At 44.4% G+C, this 22,706-nt stretch overlaps 1 protein-coding gene across 12 annotated transcripts in view; it reads left to right on the top strand.

The window, feature by feature from the left end:
* Positions 1-22,706, top strand: part of PKNOX2 (PBX/knotted 1 homeobox 2) — a 3,670,033-nt gene that overhangs the window by 826,494 nt on the left and 2,820,833 nt on the right. For all 12 annotated transcript variants that reach the window (XM_069224545.1, XM_069224549.1, XM_069224540.1 and 9 more), the window contains one exon: positions 10,102-10,205. The gene's annotated coding sequence lies outside the window, so the exon portion shown is untranslated. The remainder of the gene's footprint in view (positions 1-10,101; positions 10,206-22,706) is intronic.

The raw sequence follows: 22,706 nt of genomic DNA, 5'->3' as shown, positions 1-22,706 counted from the left end.
GCCGAGGAGGTCCTTAAATCTGCAGTTTTTTGTTCATAAACTTTTAAGCATTGTGCGACACATAGTTTGGGATGGTCTGGGAAGTAAGGATAAAAAACAGAAGTTAAATTAGTCTTTGTGCGACGAGTCACTGTGAACAAAACACCAGAATGTGTAAATTGGCGATTAGAAATATCTAAATCTCTAACATCAGAAATATGTTTGATAGAAACAAGACATAAAAGCATAGTTAACTTGGCAGATAACATTTTTAAGGTAAGCATAGAATTATCAGCCGATGACAATAAAAAATTGTAAACAATCAAAACGTCCCATAATTATCTATATTTTGGTATTGGAGGATTAGAAAATTTTACTCCCTTCAATAATCGGCAAACAAGTGGATGCTCACCAACTGGTTTCCCATTTGGAAAATGTCTGGATGGAGTTTCCAGTTGCTGGCATCTCGGAGGTAACATGAGTGCCAGTCTGCAACAGAGGTAAGAGATCCTGGAAGATACTCTGCATGAACCGAAAGATGGTTTAAAAGGCAAAATTCCCAAAAACTCTTGCCCGAGGTGATTTATATATCTCACTGCCGAAATATTGTCCATTCTGAGAAGAATGGCACAACAAACCCTGTTCTTTGCTAGGCTTTTGATTGCAAAGGAGCCAGCAAGCATTTCTAAACAGTTTATATGCAATCTGGACTCCTCTAAAGACCATGAACCTCCAGTCGAGATTGGTCCACAACAGGCCCCCCAGCCAGAGAGACTTGCATCTGATTCTAACACAAGATCTGGGGCTGATGGAAAGATAGTTCTTCCGTTCCAAGCGTCTAAATGGTCTATCCACCATTGAAGTTCTGTGCGAGAATCGTGATCTAGGGGAATGGTGTCTGAATATGAAAGGCCTTTTCTTAGGTGGCGGATCTTTAATCTTTGAAGAGCCCTGTAAGGGAGAGGACCGGGAAAGATTGCTTGAATGGACGAACAGAGGAGACCGACTATACGGGCCAGCGATCTTAGAGAAATAAGAGAATTTCGTAGAATTTGTAAAATTTCTGATTTGATAGATTTGATCTTTGAAGAAGGAAGCATAAGGACGGCTGAAACCGAATTTATCTGAAAGCCTAAGAATTCTATAACCTGAGTGGGTATGAGGAGAGACTTCTCGTTGTTGACGATAAATCCTAGATCCGATAGCAGGGAACATGTGAGAGCTAGATGGGACAACAGCAACTGAGGAGACTGATTCAATAGGAGGATATCGTCTAAATATATGATGAGCCTCACACCTTGAGTTCTGAGGAAGGCCACAACAGGTCTCATGAGCTTGGTGAAGCACCAGGGGGCAGAAGATAGACCGAAGGGTAGAGAGGTAAAGTGATAGAGATGATCTAACCAATGAAACTGGAGAAATTTCCTGGAATCTGGGTGAATTGGGACAACCAGGTATGCGTCTTGAAGATCTAGACGCACCATCCAATCGTTTTGAAGCAGAATATTTCTTAGATGGAGGATGGTTTCCATTTTGAAGTGTTGGTAAACCACAAAATGATTGAAGTGTTTGAGGTTTATGACAGGACGCATCTTTTTGTTTTTCTTTTGAACCAAAAAGATGGAACTGACAAACCCTGTTGGATCTGGAGTGGTAATAGAGATGGCCTCTTTGTGGATAAGGGATTGGACCTCTGATGTAATGAGATCTGACATTTCTGCGGAGAAATGAGGAATGATAGGAGGGTGGGGTTGACTCGGGTTAGAATAAAGATCGATAGTGTAACCCTGAACGGTATTGAGGATCCAAGGATCTGAAGTTATTTCTAACCATTTTGAGAGAAAATGACGAAGACATCCCCCTATAGGTACACGACCACAAGCAGGGCTTACCTGTTTGATTAGAGGCTCTGGAACCACGGTAACCTCTGGAACGGAAACCCCTGGACCTCTGGGGGTAGAATTGTGGTCTGTAATCCTGGTAGGAGGGACCGTTGTGGCCTCTGGAACCTTGGTTCTGATAGGAGCGGCCGGCAAAGCGGTTCCTCCCTCTGCCGGCCCTACCAAAAACACGCTGATTAAACATTTTCTTTAACGAATGTTGGGCTTTGTCCAGTAAAGTAAAAGTTGCCACATATTTTCCCAACTCCTTGATAAAGAATTCACCGAATAGCAGACCTTCGGTATGGAGATTTGGTTGCACTTTAGCCAAGTTAACCAACTTGGGGTCGAGTTTTAAAAGAAGTCCTTTTCTGCGCTCATGAGTCAAAGCAGCATTAGCGTTTCCCAAGAGACACAGGGTACCCTGTACCCAAAGGGTGAGTTCATCTGGGTCTATAATAGAACCCTCTAGTCTGGCCTCCTCAGCAGTATCAAACATCCGGGAAAGGGGACCAAGAATATCTAAAAGCTTATCTTGGCAACCTGACCACGCTTTGTCTACACCTTTGCGAGGGTCCTTGCTGAGTCTTGTAAAGAAGGTGAGCAGAGGTTTGTCAATGTGGGAGTTATGGAGGATTTGTGGGGAAGGGAAGGGCGGGGGCATTCGGATTTAAGTTTTGTTCTGGTCTGTTTTTCTAAGGGACAATTTATTTTGGCTGAAATGTACTCGGACACATAGTCAGCCGGAGCCCACTCAGTGGAGGTAGGATGGTGAATTAAGGAAGGGTCAAACATGGGTAAACCTTCAGGGTCTAGCAAAAGATGGGTTTGGGAATTTTCAGAAAATCTAGATTTTTTAGTGGGTGGGGAAAAGAGGGAGACATCGTCATCTTTATCAGATACCACGGAATCAGAGTCCGCATCCGGCATGTCATCATCTGTATCTTGAACAGCAGAAATTATCAAGGGGGTTATAATATTATTGGCTTTTCTTTTGTGTTTTAATGATGACTGAGAATTATCCACATTTTTATTTTCCTTGGTGGGAGCCTTTTGAGGAACCACGTCCTCTGCCACATGTGAAGAAACCTCACTTGCCTTTTGCGCCAATTTTTTTGATTTAGATTTAGTAGGGGACAGGCGCTGACTGCTTTCCCCCGCAGCCTGGGCCGATAGAGTCTTAGAAATTAAATTAGTAAAGGAAGACTCAAGATTCTTGGACAGTTTATTTATGGAAGAGGTAACAGCCTGTTGTACAGAGGATTTAATGAAGGAATTTAATTCCTGCCTAATATCACTAACATCCTCTAAAATATCTTGTCTGGAAGGAGAATTATCCCTCTCCATATTGAAATGGGAAGTAAAGGGTTAATTGTGAAGGAAAACCGAAAACAAAAAACCTCCCCTGTGGGTGAGTTCTCTGTAAAGGGGAGTGGTCAGGACACAGATAAAAAGGGGTCAAGAAAAAAGTAACCAGCTGTGCTGTGGAGGAATGCGGTTGTCAACGGAGGCAGGTAAAGAAATATGTGCCCAGTCAGCCGAGGCTGAAAGAAAATAAATACGAACGCGCGCCGAGTGACAGGAACGTCCGTTGCTCGAGCGCGTCTTGGCGAGACTGAAGCATTTCCTCAGATGCGCTGAATAGAACGCGCACATCTGAGGAGATGCGACCGGGAGATAAAGAGTGCGCGCAGCAGCGCTTAAAGAATAAATGCGGCGACTCGCCGGCTGGGAAAAAACGAGCGCGAAGCTACAATGTTAAAGTAAAGCCAAATCGATATAAATATACAACAAATATAAGCAAATATAAACAATACGTTAGAGCAATGAAGGAAAGGTACTTAACTTGACTGCGAGCAGCAAGAAAAGAGGGCTGTTCGCAGTCAAGTGATGTCATAATGCCTTTGAATATGTCCATTGGTTGTTATATTTGTACACTGTTTGTTTCCCATTGGCCCTTTTTCCTCTGGCCTTATGGGAACTGTAGTTTCTTGACTGCTGCTGTTTAATAAAGTAAGAAAAGAAATGCATAATAGGAGCCTCCGGTCTTGTCATAAAATCAAATTTCAACGCTGTTTCCCTAAGGAACAAAACAATTTCGGATGATTTTGCGACACAAAACAGAATCTTTATAAATCAAATTACACATGTGCACAATAGAGGAACTGGAATACCTAACGTGGTAAAAACTGAAGATAAATTCCATTGTAGAAAGAGCACCTATTAATACCTGCATATTTGACAGGCCGGTGACTTAACAATGGCAGGGAAAACAAAACAAACACATAGGACCCAATTACCACTAGCTGTAGTGCTTACTATCAACTACTCCTACTCACTCACGTTTTTCTCTCAGTTTCAAACCCCTTTTGAGGAAGTTGCCAACGGTTGCAAAATACCATAGCATCAAAAAAGGTACAACAAATCAAATCAGGGGATTAGCAAGGTGCATATGTTCTGGCACTCTGCCGTTTTGGAAATTTAGTTGCCCAGCCCCAATCGAGCTAAAAGGTTCCTTTGATAAGCGCTGGAGGCCAGGCTCAGTGAGGCTTCTGCGCATGCACTTGTTTAAAGGGCGGTATAGGTTCGTTTTGGAGATGCCACCATTTCCCATTCCTGGGAGGTATAGTGGAAATCTTCTCAGCCTCCCAAAAGAATTGTATATCAATCAGTAGGATCGCTCGAGTATTTTCAAGCTTCTGGATATCTCTGAGTATCAGTGAAGTGACCTTAACATGGACAGTAGACCAGAAGGGAAAACTGAAAAGTAATGGCGCACAATTATATCTTCCCTCCATAAAGATCAGTCCTACCACGTGGCCAATGGGATACTTCGGGGAGATTAGAGGTATACCATGCATTCTCTGGATGAACCTGTCTTGTTCCGTCTGGTGGGACGGAGACTAAGGGGCCTATTGCCCCTAGGGCCACCTTGCACCACATTAACGTCATTTATTTTGATGTTAATGTAGCCCAACGAGGCCAAGATCCCTGCGCCGTATTAACAGAGTGGCGCAATGCATGCATTGCGGCACTCTGTAACCCTTTGCGCTAGATTATTTCTGCACCAGGCATAATGTATGCAAAGGGGGCGTTCCCCCGTTAGGGAAAATGGAAAAATGGTGAAAGGAAACCTATTAGATTTCCTTGCACCATTTATTACGCCACTTCTTTAGAATGGGCCCCTATGTTCTCTGCAGGAGTAGCACCAATATTGTGGCACTTCTCCTGCAGAGTACATCAATAGCGTCATAAAAAATGACACAGTTGCCCCCTACTCTGCACCATGGTGCGCTGTATTTTAAATATGGCGCACACATGTTGGCGGAAGGGGGTGCTAAGGGGCACAGGGAAAGTGGTGCTGCACCAAGTTCAGTGCTACTTTCCATAAATCTGCCTCCAAATACCACACCATAAGATTTTTTTTTAATGTGCTTAGCTATGTTACCATTCAGCAAAGAAGGTATACGAATGCCCCCTGGTTTCTAGCAAACTATTTTTTATTTCTACTGTCACACTTCTGGATAAAACATTAACCTCCAATTTAAATGTGTTCAAATGTGACACTGAAAGGGAAATGAGCTGATCCTTTTCAGTACGATGTTGTTGATCCCAATACACTTTTTCCTCAAGTATGTTGAGCCTATTGTCATAATCTTGGATTTAGACTCACATTTGCCTTTATGCCAAAGTTACCCATTAAGCTTCCATATTATGCCACTGGACACTCCAAGCACATAGCGGTTTGTGAAATAAGCACGTTGTAATCTACATACATTAAAATTGCCCAACATCTGTCACCAATATTTAAATTTGTCCAGTCTTAGGGGCTGATTTGACTTTGGCAGATTAAACTCTGTCTGTCAGGATGGCAGAGGACATTACCTCCACCACCCTGATGATCTACCGTCCACCAATTTTAGAGATGACCGCTAGCCGAATTGCCATCTCTGTACCTTGAAATGGATGTCGCAGGTGCACCCTTCAAGATACAAACATTTTGGTGAATGGATGCCGTTAGTTTTGTTGGACATTCACCAAACGTTTAATCTTTATTTGTTTTTCGGAAACAAACTCCCAAAGCAAGAGTTTGTTTCTGAACAACAAAAATCTACTGCTCACCATCATAGTTAAATATTATCATTGCACATAATGTTGAGTGCATGTCATGCATTGGACTGGCCAATTTTTCCTTCACCCACAATAGCTCTTAAAATCTATCACAGTACCAGAAAGAGGTCAACAGGTTCATAAGTACCAAATGCACTTCTGTGTTTTTACTATCACCTTATTTATTAACCCAGAGGTAAAAGTCTAAACATTGTTCCCTGGTCCCCAGCCCTTAGCAGATATATATCAAACTGAATATCTGACAGGATTTCTTTGATTCATATTCATCCCTCTAACCTGCTGCCCAACAAAATCCTTCACAGGTGCTTGACTGATGATGTGGTAGGGAAGCACCCTTTAATAGTCTTCTTCTAGATGAGTATGACACCCTAGATTACCCTAGGTCACTGGCAGCACATCAGTACTACATATCTCATTCAGTAAGCATGTAAAAAGACTGGCCAATAAAGACATAATAAATATATCTGCAATTATTAACCAGTATCCTCTGTGGACCTGAGCTCTTAATAGGAGGATGGTCCTTGTTGGTGCTAAAAACGTACTCAAACCTGACCAGGATGCTTTCTTTTTGTCACTTAGGGAAGGACTAAAGATGGCTCACTATTTCCCCTGACAGATCATGAATTTTCTTAAACTAATGTAACCATATATAAACTAGAGTGTTAACTTCTAGCACAGTCTTGTTTTCCAACATGTTCAAGAGTCCCATGCCTTCGATGCAGCATCAAGGCTCTCTCAGGTTTTCCTGTTCCACTTCATGTTAGGTCACTGACAGCACATCAGTACTACATATCTCATTCAGTAAACATGTAAAGAGACTGGCCAATAAAGACATAATAAATATATCTGCAATTATTAACCAGTATCCTCTGTGGACCTGAGCTCTTAATAGGAGGATGGTCCTTGTTGGTGCTAAAAATGTACTCAAACCTGACCAGGATGCTTTCTTTTTGTCACTTAGGGAAGGACTAAAGATGGCTCACTATTTCCCCTGACAGATCATGAATTTTCTTAAAATAATGTAACCATATAGAAACTAGAGTGTTAACTTCTAGCACAGTCTTGTTTTACAACATGTTCAAGAGTCCCATGCCTTCGATGCAGCATCAAGGCTCTCTCAGGTTTTCCTGTTCCACTTCATGTTAGTATTCCTAATGATTTGCCTAAAACAGCATGAACAACCATGCTTTGAGCATCTGACCATTGCATCCCTGTTTTAATATTTCTCCATAACACCCACAGTCTTGCTTACTCGGCCCATTAAACCCTAAGCAGTCATCCTTACTGGCTTCACATAAACCCTGAACCACCTGACAATCTGGGTACTAATTTCTGGAAACTGGAATATCCCCATGACATCATCAGAATATGTGTTGAGTCAATGTAGTATCTCAGAAAACATTATTTTCACAATCCCCACAATCTGTAAAAATGTGTAAGCCCACTGAAGCTTTATGAAATCTTTTGATGTTATTTCAATCGGAGTTCGAACCAGAGGGGTATCAGTCAGAAGGGCTTCTGTTAAAAATAAAACACAACACGCCAGGAAGCTTACATTCCAGGAATAATTTAATGCAAAATTAAATTGTATATATACAATTTCACTCACTGCAGTCATTGCAGCATGATCATGTGATAAATATATTAATCTCAATGAAAACTTTAATGTGCAGGTGCCAGTATCTTCCCATCAAGGAAGTGGAGCATTGCCTTGAGTGAAAGATATCTTTAATGTCCATAGACCTAACCCCATTATTCCTCAAAATCCTGCTTTCCATGCCCGGTTTAAAAATGAAGTTATGCTTTTGGAAAATGTGCAAAGTACAATACTGAACACTAGTTTCTCGTTTGCTAGTTTCAAGTTTATTGTTTTAGACCTCAGTTGAGATTGACAGTTTAAATAAAACAGCTTTGAAAGTTACAGCAATAATAACATTAATCCAGCAGTTTATACATAAATAGGAAAACGTCTTTAGACAACACTTAAAATGTTATAAAATGTTAAAACACATGTTTATTTGGTTAAATCATTCTAAAATTGATGAATTAATCTAGTAGATTAGTTACAATTACATTTAAAAATAACAAATTTTAAAATATGTTTCTGTGATTCTGCTGTTATCAGGCAGATAGTACGGATCTCCAACCTTGCTTTTCACCCCAAAAGAGATGACACAAACTGACACTGGACAGTTACCTGGATTTCCCAGCTTTAACATACATAGGGCCAGATGTAGGAACATTCCAAATTGTGACCCACAAATTGCGAGTCAGAGCGACTCGCAATTTGCAAGTCGCAATTCGGAATGTTGGATGCTGTCCCTGACACCATCTGCGACTCGCAAGGGGGGCGCAAAGGCCCACTTCATGAATAATCATGAGGTGGGTCACAATTTGCGACCCCCTTGTGAGTGGCGGCCCTCACAGGGATGGTGGCCTGCTGTGGACAGCAGACCACCATGTCTGTGACTGCCTTTTAATAAAGCTGTTTTTTATTTGTACTGCAGCCTGTTTTCCTTAAAGGAAAATAAGATGCATTACAAAAACGAAAAATGAAACGTTTTCATTTCATTTTTTCAGAGCAGGCAGTGGTCCATAGGACCACTGACTGTTCTGAAAAAATGTTTGCAGTGCCATTCACAACGGCGAAGGGGTCCCATGGGGACCCCTTCCCTTTGGCGAACGAGTTACCACCCATTACAATAGGGTGCAAACTACGATTGGTTTGCGGCCGTGTTCGCAGTCACAAAGCATTCCTGCATTGCACTGCGACTCGCAATTAGGAATGGAACACCCCTTCCTAATTGCAACTCACAAACCCGTTTTGCGATTCGGTAACCAGGTTACTGAATCGCAAAACGGGGTTTGTGCATTGCAAAGTGCTTTTTGGACATTGCAAAAAGCGAAATTTGCTGTTTGCAACGTGCAAAAAGCTGTGTACATCTGGCCCATAGTTTGATACAGTGTATATTTTTGCTGTGGCAAAGTAATATCTCATTGTCCAAGTTGTAATCCACTGATAACAATGTTGCGAGACCAAGTGTTGCGGGACCTTTGTTGGAACTCTGTGTCAGACTGTCTATATTACATAATGTGATTCTGTTGAAAATTGCTTTGTCAACCAAGTCTCTTGTAAATATATAATTGATGCATTTAAGATTAATAAGTATATTTTTTTCTTCCTGTAAGCCTGGGAGATTCCTAGAGAGTAGGTGAGATTTTTTGTTAAAAAGATAACTTGGAGATCTTATAGGACCTCCCACTATCTAGGGTTTTGATGGTCAATTAATAATGAATAATTCTTTTTCTGCTATTCGAGTTGACTTAGATGCTCATTTAAATTGGGATCGCATGGTGTTCACTGCGCCTCCAGGGGTGGCAGCAGAAGCTATTTTATTTGTATCTGTTGAGAGGTAGCTCCTAAATCTCTTACTGTTGGCTTAGAATGTTGAATAAAGCAGATATTGTATCCACCTTTGAGAAGAAAATTGCTTTCTTGCTGCATTATTAATGGTTCCCATTTATGCCAGAATTTGACTCTTGCAATGAATAAATGCTAATGTTTGGGAAATAAACGGCTGAGCATAACAACTGAAGCTGTGAATGGATGTATAATAAACAAAGGATATGTTGCCTTTTCAATGGGCAATATCTATATTTTCAACGACCTTTGAAGTGCAGTTAAAATTAGTCTGAATATGTGAAGGACAAGAAGATTTATGTATATTAGCATTCCTTGTTTTGGATAGACTTGCCATTAGTGGAAGGAAAGACAGTCTTAAATTGTGGTGTTAGAGTATTTTATCCTTCGATTGGAACAGTGGTGTCTAGTACTGATTTGTCATTGATCATTTCTGTTTCCTTGGTTTTGATTAATTGAAATACGTTTATTGGGTCTATCTCATTCTCTTTATTTTCATTGATTTTGGGAAGGTCAATGGCTAAGATGTTTAACTAAATCTTATGGGCTTTGAGTGTTTCTTGGTAATTCGTCTTTAATTGCCTTTTCCTTTCATTCTTTTTCATTGTTCATTGTTTTTATAATTTAGTTGCTTCTATTTGTGGTTCTTGTATGTCTAATTGAGATTTATGTGCTTTCTTTCTTTGTCAGATATCCGAAAACAGAGTAAGAACATAGGAGGTACTGTTTGCCAAGTGCTTTTGAGATGCTCAATCTCCAGAAAATAATCTCCCAAAAGAAACGACTTTGTGTCAGTAAGTTACCGTTTCTTAAGTTTCCCTTTGTCTATTCTTTCAGTTTAAGTCCTTGTGGATGTTTTGTGTCTTTTGCTTTCCTTTATACGTTTACTTTATGATAACAGATTAGCTCCATATTTTTATTCCTCCTTTGGTAATCAGGTAGAGTAGAGGAGGACAAACAGTTTGATTAGTGAGTGATTATAATATTAATGACACGATTTCAAGGTTGTGATCAGATTAAGATATTGGGGGTCATTCTGACCCCGGCGGTCAGAGACCGCCGGGGCCAGGGTCGGCGAGAGCACCGCCGACAGGCCGGCGGTGCCCCGCAGGGCATTCTGACCGCGGTGGTTCGGCCGCGGTCAGATGCGGAAAACCGGCGGTCTCCCGCCGGTTTTCCGCTGCCCATAAGAATCCTCCATGGCGGCGGAGCGCGCTCCGCCGCCATGGGGATTCTGACACCCCCTACCGCCATCCTGTTCCTGGCGGGTCTCCCGCCAGGAACAGGATGGCGTTAGGGGGTGCCGCGGGGCCCCTGGGGGCCCCTGCAGTGCCCATGCCAATGGCATGGGCACTGCAGGGGCCCCCGTAAGAGGGCCCCACTTTGTATTTCAGTGTCTGCTTTGCAGACACTGAAATACGCGACGGGTGCCACTGCACCCGTCGCACCTTCCCACTCCGCCGGCTCAATTCTGAGCCGGCGTCCTCGTGGGAAGGATGATTTGCCCTGGGCTGGCGGGCGGCCTTTTGGCGGTCGCCCGCCAGCCCAGGGCAAATCCCAAAATACCCTCAGCGGTCTTTCGACCGCGGAGCGGTATTTTGGTGGGGGAAGTCTGGCGGGCGGCCTCCGCCGCCCGCCAGACTTAGAATGACCCCCATTGTCTTTTTAAAAGGTTACAGAATTAACTGCAGAATTCTCTGTAGAACTTGCAAGGGCTTGAATCATTGAACATAATCGCCCTGAGGATGAAAGGAAACTCTTGCATATTTGAGAGATCATCCATACACTGGAGATCTTCACTTGGTGTACTATTGAAGAGGTCTAATGTCACTTATGCTTCTGTTTTGATTGTTGGGAAAGTTAAGGAACCTAAATCATTATCTGGTAAGGTGGAACCTAAGGGAGTCAGTCATGAACGGAGATTTTTCTTCTAGTGACTTGTTCACAGACAGTGAGAAATTCATTTTTTCAGGTCATGATGATTTTTCACACCTGCTATCTGTTCCATTATTTTTCATTATAAAATCTTCATGGATGCTTAATTTTTCTTCCCCTGAGTTGTCTTTTCACTGAAGCAGGAGTCTTTGCTTTTGGGACTATTGGGCCATTTAATTTCAGGTAGAATGATAGAATTGGATGTAAACCTTCTAGTAAACTAGTTTGTAACAATTTCCTTTGCACTCCTTTTTACTCTTTGTACAGACAGTTGCTTCTTAATTGAATGACTCAGTTCCTTAATTTTTCCACTGTCATGGTGGTTTTTATAGAGTGGTATTCAGAGGTAAGCTGGATATAAATTAAGTATATTATAATGTGCTTGAATGTGCATCGATTTTGTTTTGCAATAAAATAACGTACCTTATAAGGTTATTGTCTGATGCCAAGCTTTCTGCTAAACAGACAGGGTTTCACTGATACTGTACTTTAACCTGATTAGAGGAGGATACATTAAATAAGAGTTATGTAGTGGCTTTGAGTGAAATTGGAAATAATGATTCAAATGTTGACTATAAATCCAATTCTATCATGAGAATTATATTATAACACAGTGGGTTTTAAGACAGTCACATTTTGCTAATTAAACAGCAATATTCAACAGAATCTGGACAGTCTGGAACAGAGTGAGTAGAACTGTGTGAGTAGTACATTTCTGCTGCTCAGAGAGGAAACTAAATTACCACAATGAAGAAGTGGAGCATTTTACTCACCTCCTCTTGAAAATTACATCAACCGCTGCCTCCACCCACTGGATCAGTGTGTTGAAGAGGCTATGCAAATTTTTCCTCTTGGAAATAGCAGAAGAGAAGGAGCACTGCGCACTGAGAAAAAAGCACGCACTGCTTAATTTCCCAAATCCGCTCAACAAGATCGGCTTTTGGTGGCCCATGGCGTGAACTGATTCTAACCTACTTCAGAAGAGGAGTTTTGCAAAATTCTCCAGTGGGACTGTATTGGCAAACGTGTCACTGAGGACCGCCCAGCTGCATGCTTTCATCATGGACTCCTCGACAAGTGAGCGCTGTGGAACTCCTGTTCTTCCTGGACTCTTCATCGACTTCTGGACTTGGTCTCCTCTCTCCACAGGTCTTCAGGTCTGGGAAACCATCGTTGGCTGCTTGCAGTCTTTCTTGGTTCTTGCATAATTCTTCATCACGACTTGTAGTGTGTTCTGAGGAAACTTGCTGTACTTTACTCCTGCTTTCCTGGGCTCTGGGGTGGGGTACTTTACTTACCTTTGGTGGTTTCCTACACTCCCAGCGCCCCTCTACACACTACACTTGCATAGAGGGGAATTCGACATTCGCATTCCGCTATTTTAGTATATGGTTTGTGTTGCCCCTAGACCTATTGTAATTTCTACTGTTTGCGCTATTCTATGACTATTTACTTACTTGATTTTGGTTACTAGAGTATATATTTTGTATAATACTTACCTCCAGAAGGAGTATTGCCTCTAAGATATTTTTGACCTTGTGTCACTAAAATAAAGTACCTTTATTTTTGGTAACACCGAGTACTGTCTTTTATTGTGTACAAGTACTGTGTAACTACAGTGGTATTGCAAGAGCTTTGCATCTCTCCTAGTTCAGCCTTGGCTGCTCTGCTACAGCTAGCCCTAGACAGCCTAAGCTGCTAGACACTGCCTACATTTCACTAATAAGAGATAACTGGACCTGGCATAAGGTGTAAGTATCTTAAGTACCCACTACAAACCAGGCCAGCCTCCTACGGTAAGTCCTTTATAAACAGTTCCTTAAGTGCACCTATGACATGGAAAGTTAACAGTCATATATGTCTGTCAGGAGCACCACCGTGTTCTGGTTGGACTGCATTTTAACTGTACTGCATTGACACATGGCAGATGTTGGACCTGGCCCTTTTACAGGGTCATTCCCAAGACTTTTTGCTTTTTACCTCCTTATTTTTCTGACCTTTGTTGGCTGCCGTTTTGACTCTGAGCACTTTTTCCCTGCTAACCAGTGCTTAAGTGCATGTGCTCTCCCTTACAATATTGGTATGATTAGATTATACCTAATTGCCATATTTAATTTACCTATAAGTCCCTTGTAAAGTGGTATCCCTATACCCAGGGCCTGTAAACTAAATGCTACTAGTGGGCCTGCAGTGCTGCTTGCACCACCCACTGAAGTAGCCTGTCAAACCTATCTAATGCCTGCTAGCGCAGAGCCTGTGTGCGCAGTTTCCTGCCACAGGGACCTGGCATCTAAATGTCCTTGCCAGGCCCAGAACTCCCCTTTTACTACATGTAAGTCACCCCTAAGGTACACCCTAGCTAGCCCTCTGGGCAGGGTGTCATGTATATATAAGGCAGGACATGTGCCATGTTGTGTGGCCTGTCCTGGTAGTGACAAACAGCCTAACTTTGTGTCACACTGCTGTGAGTGCTGCCTCCTCATAGGATTGCATTGGAAATGCCCTGCCTTATGTGTAAGGGGTATTGTCTGATTTATGAGGGGACAGTAGGCATGTTCGGTATGGTTGTGATAGTGGTGAGAAATGCTGCTTACTGGTGTAGGTGTATTTTTTATTACTATCACAGAAATGCCACTTCTAGAAAGTGTGCATTTATCTGTGCTTATGACTTTGGTGTTTTGCAGCATGCCTCCAATCCACGTCTGGGCGGACTGACAGTTGGGGTTTTGTGCATACTTCTCAGACAACCTGAGCACAGGGAGGGTGGGGGTGTCACGGAGGTGCATCTACATATTGTAAAGCCTTCCTGGGCTGAGAGAAGGGAGAGGCGGGGCACACCTGCATTTGTAAAGGCTGTGCCCTGGCCTCACACAATAGGGTCGTTAGCCCCCCACTGATGTTTGGAGCCTGTGCTGAAAGGAGAGAGGGGGCACTCCCAGAACCAGTTGTAACTGGCTGGAACCTTCTCTCCCTACCATGGTAAAACACACTATAAACCCAGTATAAGTACAGGGGAATTTTCCCCACAATTTGAACATTCTTGGAACTTGAAACTGGACACAGAACACTGATGAATGGACTCACCAGGAAACCACCTTGGACTGCTGCTGTTGTGCTGACCTGTGACCTGCCTGATCACTAGAAGGAACTGCCACCATTTCCACCCCTTGTGCTGGCCTGTAGATGGGCCCACCAGCCCTGTACTTCTTCTTGACCTGCTTGCTCCCAGGGGCAGGGTGCTGTGGCCCCTGACCCCTGCACCGATCTCTACATCTTTGCCTTAGCACTTGGGAAAAGCGCTCTCTCTGGAATTGCTGCAGACGATCATCGCAGCAGCCCGGGCTGCAGATTTGCCTCAGCGCTTTAAAAGGCGCTTTATTTCTGTTCCCCGAGTCACCGCCGCAACCCGGGCTTGGAAGCGAGCCTTCGCGCCTCCATAAGCGTTCCGTTGCTGTGGAAATCACCACCGCAACCCGGGCACCGCATCTGTCTAGCGCGAGGATCGCGCTGTTCGTAGTGCCCCCGGGGCACTTGCTGAAGCCAGGAAAGGAGCTGGGCCGCTCCTATGGTGCCCCCGGGTAAAGCGCACTTTACGAAGCGCCCCCAGGGCATACGACGGCACCAACTCCCTGAGCTGCCTCCCTCGTGGACGAGGGACGGCAGCAGAGCTGCTCGCGCACCGGACCGGGAGCGGCCGCAGAAGGAAGCAAATGAGGAGCCTAAACGGAGGCCCCTGTTCCCTTTTCCTCCTTTGGGCAGCCATTCCGCGAACAAGGGCAGCTGCCCTCCTTCTAGGCAGGACACGGGGAGAAACGAGAGTTCCCTTTTTCCCCGGTCACTGCCCTAGGGGCGCAAAATCTTTTGCGCTTTGGGCCCCCCCTTCGGAGAGGGCCATTAGAGGCCAGGGGGGGGCCACAAGGATCACGGGTCCCCGGAGGGGCCCGTTCTTTCCCCTGTAGAGAGGGTGCAGACCGCCCCTCTCTCCCAAGAGGTCTCAGAGGCCCCCGTTTTGCGCATAGGAGCGCCAGGGGCCCCATTGGCCATCTTCTAGGCACCGGGAGTGCCTCTACTATGGAAATCAGGTACTTTTTTAGAGGATCTGGGCTCTAGGAGCCTAGTATAGGCTTTTGGATGTTTTAGATTTCCTACCAGCTTTCTGCCACTACATATATGTGCTAATGTTCCTTTTTATGGGCATGTCTAGCTGATATGTATTTGTATGACTTGTGAGATATTCTCTGATGTTCCTTTTTATGTGTATTTAGGAATTGTTCTTGACAAGTGCATATAATTTTTATGGTAATTCCTGACTACTGCTTATGTTGCAGAATCCTGAGTACTTACGTGGTCTAATGTGACAACTGCATATTCTTGCAGAGTATTAGTAACTTGTGTAACGATCTGACAACTGCTAAGGTAGCAGGGTATTACTTATGTGTAATGTTGGTCTAATTATGTTTTGTGCAATACAGATTATTTTTACATAGCTCAGTGTTGTGTTTACTTTGTGGTGTACATTTTGCGTCACGTGTGTTGTGTGTGTTATGCAAACGCTTTACACATTGCCTCTGGGATAGGCCTGACTGCTTGTGCCAAGCTACCAAGGGGGTGAACAGGGGTTATCTTGGACGTGTAACTCCCTTGCCCTGACTAGAGTGGGTAGGTTCTGCCTGGCTGAGGTGCATACCCTAGCCAACCAGAAACCCCATTTCTAACAGCAGGGAAAATGCATTTGCCATGTAGGAAAAGCCTCTTTTTATATATTTATAAGTCATCCCCTAAACGTGCCCTGGAAGCCGGGACAGGGTCCTCATATGCAAAAACAGAGCACACTACATGTTAATGTTACTGTGGCCTAATGATGAAATGAACACCAAAGGCTATTTCAGTTTATTTAACCAAAACCTTGGGCCTGATTTAGATCTTGGTGGAATCGGTCCCGCTGTTAATTTTCCAATGGATTTCCTGCTCGCCGCCTTGGTGGTCCGCCCTTGACGTGCCTCCAGATACTGTCACAGTGTACTGAAACGATCCTGTGGCCACAAAATGTAGCACTGGCGTGAGTTTGACTACTGGTGTAATTGATGTGGAATTCATATTGTGAGGCAGTATGCCTGGCTCAAGCTGATGACATGAATCAATAATAGTTTCCCTATTTGATATGTTTATTTGGATTATTTCACCTTTTTCCATGGTGTCAAGGTCTTGGAGTGTCACATTTTAAATGGCACAGACTATTTTGGTTATGCAGAGGTTGTAAAAATACTGAACAAAGAATTGTTATTTACAAATGTATAACACCAATACATTAAGATGTCTGTTTTTTAACATTTTTAGAAATGGCAAACACATAAGCTAAATGTTACATTTTAATTTTGTATGAATCTTATTGATTAATAGCTTTTAAAAATTATGGTGTAAGGAAGACATGAAAAAGAAAATAGCACATTAAATACACCAGCCTTTTATCTTTGTGTTATGTGAATTTATTTTCTAACACAAATTAACTACAAATAGTTTGAAACATAAAACAAAACGAAAAATAAATAAAATCCATCATGGTGGATAAAACTATATTTGATGAGCTAAAATTGTTTGAAGTCAAATGTACAAAATACAACTGTACTCAAAAAAGGTAAATGTACCCATACAATAGTCCACAGAGTGAAGGGTGAACACACACTGGAGAAAATTAGGTTTGGCATCTGTTGGAGGTGGTGGTGGAGGTCTTGCCATCCTCTCCTGGTGGTCCCGATGAACACCTCCTCCTGGGAAGAGGGGATGCACAGTTGCAAGGACTGGGGTGTGTGAAGCAGTTTTCTGTTGTGGCAGGGCCTCCCTGTCTGTGGCTTCCAAAAGTGTTTTTTGTCTTGATGTTGAAGGACCACAGACAGGGGTAGGTGTTACAGGACCGGAACGTTTGATGGTAAAAGTCAAACTTCACCCCAGTCAGGGAGCACAAATTTGACATGTGATACTTCATCTCTGCATTGTGCTCCCTCTACACAGGCTTCATGTCTTGGAGCTCTGTAAGGACCTGGGCCATTACGTCTTAGGACTGCTGTAATATTCCCAAGACTCGATGGATGGTGGTTTGTGTGACAGTTATCTTAGTGGCCTCACTTTGCTTGCCCAATCATTCCCTCCTATGACCCCAACTCCAATACTCTGTGCCTTTGCGAGAGTGTGACGCATCCTACTGGGTCTTGTCAGAACTCGAGGTGGTGGTGGTGTTGGCTCAATAGCAGCCATGACTGGTGGGCACAAGATTGGGATGATGTTTCTTTGGACACAGGAAGTGGAGGTATCCATTGACTGAGGTGTTGTTGCAGCTGGGGTGGGAGATGTAAAGTGTGGGCCGAGTGAGACTCACTGGAGCTGTCTGTCCAGAAAGACCAGATGGACCTGGCAGCTGAGCATCATCCAGACTTACAAGAGTGGTGTCCTCACTGAAGGCTGAGTGGAGGTTTCTTCAGTTGCAGACGGTGGTCCCTGGCACAGGGTGTTGGACCTTAAATATATTACACAGGCTATGAAAATAAAAGTCTGGATTGTGCCTCAAATGTGTCTTCAGCTATAAATGAAGCAACCTAAAAGTGAAAATTAAGATTAATGGAATAATTAGGCCATTGTGCGATTTGTATTAATTTCCACATGGTGGTTAATTTACACAGATGTAAACTTCATTACGAATGTTGTAGAGATGTCCTGAAATGAAAAATGCTCTTTAGAAAGTGCACATTACATGTTCCAGGCATTCAACCCAACACAGTAGAGAGGAGAATTAAGAACTAAACCATTCCAAAACCTAGCAGCCTAAATAAGACTATAGTACAGCTTATTAGAATTATTGGCATTGGTCATCATTTGAACAATGCAAAGTAAATTGTGTATCAATTCTACTTCTACTCAACATGCCAAACAGCATGATTGCGTTGGACCTGGCCCTTTTTGCAGGGTCATCCCCAAACGTTTTGCCTTCTTCCTCCTATTTTTCTGATCTCACTGTTGGCTCTAAGACTCTGAGCACTTTATCACTGCTGATCAGTGCTTAAGTGCAGGTGCTCTCCCTACTAAAGTTGGTATGATTGGCTTACACCTAATTGCCACATTTAATTTACCTGTAAATCCCTTGTACAGTGGTATTCCTGTACCCAGGGTCTGTAAATTAAATGCTGCTAATAGACCTGCAGCACTGCTTGCGCCACCCACAGAAGTAGCCTTTCAAACCTCTCTCAGGCCTGCTAGCACAGGGCCTACGTGTACAGTTTACTGCCACAGGAACCTGGCATCTAAATTTACTTGCCAGGCCCAGAACTTCCCTTTTACTACATGTAGGCCCTAGCTAGTCCTATGGGCAGGGCACTATCTATGTAGAAGGCAGGACATGTGCCTGGTTGTGTGGCCTGTCTTAGTAGTGACAAACAGCCTATTTGGTTTCTCACCGCTGTGAGTGTTGCCTTGCTGATAGGATTGCATTGGAAATGCCCTGCCATTAGGGGGTATTGTCTGATATATGAGGGGTAGAATAGGCATGTTTAGTATGGTTGTAATGGTAGTGGGAAATGCTGCTTACTGGTGTAGGTGGATTTTTTTATTACCATTATAGAAATGCTACTTGTAGAAAGTGAGCATTTCTCTGTGCTTATGACTGGTGTTTTGCAGCTTGACTCCAGTCCATGTCCAGGGAAGGGTGACAACTGGGCTTTGTGCATACGTTTCAGAAAGCCTGTACACAAGGAGGGTGGAGATGTCACAAAGGTGCATCTGCATTTTGAATGGTCTTCCTGGGCTGAGAGAAGGGGAGGCAGGGCACACCTGCATTTGTAAAGGCTTTGCCCTGGCCTCACACAAAGGGCTTGTTTACCCCAGCTGATGTCTGGAGCCTGTGCTGGAGGGGAGAGGGGGCGGTCCTGGAACCAGTTGTAACTGGTTGGAACCCCTTCTCCCCCTCTTTGAAATTGCTTTCCAAAACTGAGTATAAGTACAGAGGATTTTCCCCATGTAAGGTACACAAGAAACATACTTGGAACTGGACACAGAATGCTGCTGGGGGGACTCACCAGGAACCGCCTTGGACCGCTGCTGCTGTGCTGACCTGTGACCTGTAGGTCACTGGGAGGAACTACCACTGACTGCATCCCCCTTGTGCTGGCCTGATGCGGGGCCCTGCCGCTCTGTGCCCCTTGTGTCCCCAGAGGCTTGGTGCTGTGGCCCCTGCCCTCTGCAAACTTTAGCATTTCAGTGCAAAGGAGAGCTTTGCCCTGATTGCCTAAGTGCCGGTGGGTGCACTTCTTCATTTGCTAAAAAGCACCTTGCTCTGGATTGCTACAGCGCCTTGACAGCACTTGCCGTGGTGGCTGAAGGAGAAAGTCACAGCCGTGACCCGGTTGCTCGTGTTTGCGAAGCACGTCTGAAGAGCCCTGTGTTTGGTGCCCCCGGAGCACGAGAAAACAAAGCTTGGAGCGAGTGCGCTCCTAACGGTGCCCCTGAGGCTAGGCGCACTAAAGAGAGCACCCCTGATGCACCAGCCGGCACTGACATGACCGGATTCACCATCATGGCCCGGGAGGGCTCAAGGAAGGCTTGCGCACTACAGTGGGTGCAGGCTTGTCGCCGGCAGGGGCACGGTACCTGAGAGAGGTAGCTACCTCATCGGAGGCCCCTTGCCTGCTGGTCCTCATGCTGCCACTGAGGTCCGCAGATGGGAGGAGAAGCCTCATTGGAAGCCTTCCATGCCGCCGGGCCCTCTTCCCTGATGGAGAGCAGGGTACGGGGGCAAGGGTGAGTCCTTCTCACCCGGTCACTGCGCTAGGAGCGTGAACGCTCCCAAAATACTTTTTATTTGGTCTTTGGGCCCGCCGCCCCCACGAGGGTTGGGCAAGGGCCTTGTTGGTTGCCTCTCGAGGTAGAACGGCAGGCCGGGGTGGAGAGCCTTGGTGCTGACCAGCATTGAGGAATCGGAGCTTGCAGGAGACGCCGGATTCCCCCCTCCTTCTTTACAGAGCACTGCATTGTTGGAGAGTAGCGACCCCCATGAGGAGGGCAGGGTCACTACCATATATAACCACACCTTACCAGATCCCTAACAGAAGGAATACAGGAGTCCCCGGAGTGAGACAGGTGTCCCTGGTTTCTGTGACACAAGCCACTGAAGCAGTTCCCTGGCAGGGGCAGCTTTGTTGGTGGCACTACTAGCTTGCTGTTCAGGTAATGCGGCATTTTAGGTGCTTGTATGATGACATCTTCTCATGGTTATGATAATACAGGCATTTTTTGGGATAATGATGACCTACCAAATGGTAATGTTCCATGCTCTGCATAATTTCAGTGATGATGTCTGGGATTGTGGAATATGTGTTTTACTATGACTCATGCATTGGTGGTGATATTTTTTGCAGACTTGCCATGTGTTTTCTGATGTTCCTTTTATGGGCAATTATGTTTATTATGGCATGTACATTATTTTAGTAATGTTTTCCTGACTACTGCTTATGTTGCAGAATAATCAGTAACCTATGTGCTCTATGTGACCACTGCTGATTTCCGCAGAGTAATAGTACTGTGTAATGTTCTGACAACTGCTTGGGTAGCAGGGTATTACTGACATGCTGTTTTTGGTGTAATGATGTGGTGTACAATACAGTTTATTTTTATATAACTTGGTGTTGTGTTTTCTTTGTGGTGGGGGTAGTGCGTCACGTGTGTTGTGTGTGTTGTGCAGACGCTTTACACATTGCCTGTCGGATAGGCCTGACTGCTCGTGCCAAGCTACCAAGGGGGTGAGCAGGGGTTATCTTGGGTGTGTAACTCCCTCGCCCTGACTATAGTGGGTGAGTTCTTCCTGGCTTAGGTGCATACCCTAGCCAAGTTGCTGCAGTCATGTCAACACCCTACAAACCGAGACCTCAGAAACCAACGCCACCGCAGAGAACATGTGGTCGATGTGGAGGACTGTCCCATCCCATGGCAGACTGTCCAGCCAAGGGAAAGAAATGCACAGGATGCTGTAAACTAAACTACTTCGTAAGGATGTGCCGCTCGACGAAGGCTGTGACTACCCAGACCACAGTAAACTCTGTCCCTGAGATTCAGTCACGCCGCAGTGATATGGACGATGACGCGGAGGAAACGCAAACAGTACACTCAGTTGTCACCGTCAGCATTGCCACGCAAAAGAGTGGAAGACTGCCCAAGTGCCAAGTACTAATAGCCAGATGTCCAGTTCTCGCTTAAGTGGACCCAGGCGCATTCATCAACATCATGTCAAGCGCCACGTACTAGAACCTGCAGCCACCACCGCCCCTGACGCCAACACACATTAAAGTGTTTTCATACAGGCAAGTCTGACCCCTTACCATGAAAGGAAAATTTCAAACTCTCATTCACCATGGGTGACATGAAATCGAAGCACAAGTGTATGTTGATGAAGAAGGACAATGCAACATTCTGGGTTGTCACACAGCTGAGGCCTTAGGCATAGTGACCTTCACATTCGGCATCCGTGACATTCTGGGATGATTCCCACAGATGTCTGAAGTAAAAGGGTGCCTCAAAAATAAATAAATCACCCTACGTGTAGACAAGTCGATTCAACCAGTGGCACTCCGACACCGACGGATAGCCTTCCACCTCAGGCCCCTTGTAGAATGAGAACTGAAAAAGCTTGAGGCAGCTGGTATTATTGAGGAGGTAGAAGGTCCAACACTGTGGGTACCACTGATTGTACTGGCCAAAAAACCAAAGCAACCTGGAGAAGTCAGAATTTGCATCAATATGAGGCTACCCAATGCCTCAATAAAAAGGTAGCAACATCTCACTACCACCATTGATGACTTCATTGGGCAATTGAGTGAAGCCAGGTGGTTCTTGAAACTAGACCTACGGTCCGGCTATCACCAACTGGTTCTGTCTGAGGAATCAAGAAACATCCCCACTTTCTCAGCCCATGTTGCGCTTCGCCGCTACCAAAGAATGAACTTTGGTTTATCCAATGTGGCAGAAGTTTTTCAGAACACTATCCGCAAACTCTTGAGACCTCTCTAGTGTCAGCAATGTCAGTGATGACATCTTAATATATGCTAAGACCATTCAAGACCATCATGTGCAACTAAAGAAAGTCCTCCAGCGCAAACATGACTCTGGCCTCACCCTTCATAAGGAAAAATGTGAATTCCTGAAGAACAAGATACAATTCTTTGGTTATGTATTCTCATCAGAAGGGGTTGCTCCTGACACTAACAACGTTGCTGACACTAACAACGTTGCTGACATCAAGAATGCCCTACCGCCCAAAAGTGTAACAGAAGTTCAGAGCTTCTTAGGCATGGTAAATTATTGCGGGCGATTCATCAAAGATC

The sequence above is a fragment of the Pleurodeles waltl genome, chromosome 3_1, assembly GCF_031143425.1.
Source record: "Pleurodeles waltl isolate 20211129_DDA chromosome 3_1, aPleWal1.hap1.20221129, whole genome shotgun sequence".
In the NCBI taxonomy this organism is placed as follows: Eukaryota; Metazoa; Chordata; class Amphibia; order Caudata; family Salamandridae; genus Pleurodeles; species Pleurodeles waltl.
This window is presented reverse-complemented; position numbering and strand designations above follow the sequence as displayed.